The sequence below is a fragment of the Mesoplodon densirostris genome, chromosome 17 (assembly GCF_025265405.1).
Source record: "Mesoplodon densirostris isolate mMesDen1 chromosome 17, mMesDen1 primary haplotype, whole genome shotgun sequence".
Lineage (NCBI taxonomy): Eukaryota > Metazoa > Chordata > Mammalia > Artiodactyla > Ziphiidae > Mesoplodon > Mesoplodon densirostris.
In genome coordinates, this window is record NC_082677.1 from 76,569,623 (window position 1) to 76,571,591 (window position 1,969).

Sequence of the window (1,969 nt, forward strand, 5' to 3'; positions counted from 1 at the left end):
CTAATCGGTGCTGAGTTCAAGTTTTACTACAGCAAAAGTAAAATCTTGCAAAATCATACACTTCTATAATACCCTTAAATTGCCTGTGTGATTTCAAGTGCGTCTGTTTATGGATATGCATGTCTACGTATGCCTTCAAGTGTAACAAAATAGTTTTTAGTTGTTCTGCATTGTTTTGTTTTGCTAAGAAGTGAGCGTTTCAAGGATCTCAGTGTTTCAATGATCCAGTGTTCACTGAGGCAACTTTTACCTTTTTCTGTAAATGAAGCCAAGACCAGGGTGTGATACATCAACCCCAGGGCTAGTCTGCTTAGCTGGCGTCAGGAAATGGTCCCAGGACCATGGGCCAATTGTAGAAACCCAACACCTGTGCAGATAAAGAGTAGGAAGGAGTTCCCTTTTCCGTAGGGTCTCCTCTTTTTCACTTGCTTACAGCTCCCACCTTCCCAACTAATTTTGATAAAACAGTATTGTAATCTTTCACTAAAATTAGTTTTAATTTTATCCAATGTGGACACTCTAGCTGATGCTCTTGGTGGCCAACCCAAGACTGAAACTGAGCTGCCCTCACTCTGATGGTTATGACATAGCAAAATGCAGTGTATTTTAAACATTCTTTCCTGCACTGGAAATATGAGAAATTGAAGTTGGTTCCCAATTAATTTAATTCTTCACCAGACTCAATATCAAGAAAGGAAAGTACCCTTGCAGTGACATTAGGTTTGGGGGACCATCACACAATAGTTTCTGAGCAGCAGTTCTTAAATATTTTGGTCCCCAGGGCACAGTGCCCTCTTAGAAAATGTAGAAGACCTGTCTGTGTGAGTTACACCTATAAATACTCATCACATTACAAATTAACACTGAGAATTTTTAGAAAGTATTAATTTATTTAAAAATAACTATAATATACAATATAACAATGATAATAAATAAACATTACTTTTTAACCTATTCTTGTGAAAAATACCTATATTTTCAAGGGAAGAAAGGCAGTTTGGTGGAAAGGGTACATTATTTTAAATCCAGGTTAGGACTTCCCTGGTGGTCCAGTGGTTAGGACTCTGCGCTTCCACTGCAGAGGGCCCGGGTTCGATCCCTGGTCGGGGAAACTAAGATCCCGCAAGCCGCACAGCGCGGCCAAAAAATAAATAAATAAAAAGTTTAAAAAATAAACTTAAAAAAAATCTGGCTTAAGAGAAAACAGGTGAGTTTTCATACCTGCTTCAGTATTCAGTCTGCTTCTGTGTGTTTTGGTCAAAGTGGGTAAAGCAAATAGGACCTCACGCAGATGTGTACTTGGAAAAGGGAAGAGTGTTTTAATTTTAACTAATTATGGATATTCTTCTTTGACACTACACCAAAATGTGACAAGCATTCGTATCCTATAGGTTAATTGCACTGAATCTGAAAACAGGTCAATGAACATTTGGTCGTATTTTATATTTAAATCCACTGGTTTATCCTGTGTTTGAATGAGTCTTATACCCATTTGTAGTTTTGTGACATCATGCACTGGTTATTTGGAAAATATTGGCTCATAGAGTCATGCAGTTGACAAGTTTCATTATACCATTAATATATCCAAAAGTCACTCTCGTTAATATCACCACCAACTTCAACAACAAAAAGCCTTTAAGAATTAGGCTTTAAGTTGAAAATTAAACTCATAGAGGCAAGTTTTCAGAAATTTGAGTTTTCATTTCAAAACTCGAATGTTGTCATTGACAACAAATGCTGCCAATTATTTCCCTTGAATTGACGGACTCCTTCTTTCACTTTCCCCAGATATTCAAGTCTCGATGTCATAGCTTGTTTGTCGGGGGTTCTTTCGAGTAAAGACAGCGCTCAGGGAGGGAGAAGAGTGTTTGGTCTAGCGCATCTCGGCCAAGGTCACGGTGTCCTTGCAAGACCAGCACCGCGCTTCCCATCCCATCACACAGGGAGTGGAAGAGACGTATGTTCAAGG

General features: G+C 38.7%; 1 non-coding gene across 1 annotated transcript; it reads left to right on the forward strand.

Annotated features, from left to right (window-relative positions):
- The first annotated feature begins 1,038 nt into the window (after window positions 1-1,038).
- On the forward strand, window positions 1,039-1,111 carry TRNAG-UCC (transfer RNA glycine (anticodon UCC)). The gene has a single exon. It is a non-coding gene; the product is annotated as a tRNA-Gly (tRNA).
- Window positions 1,112-1,969: the final 858 nt, after the last annotated feature.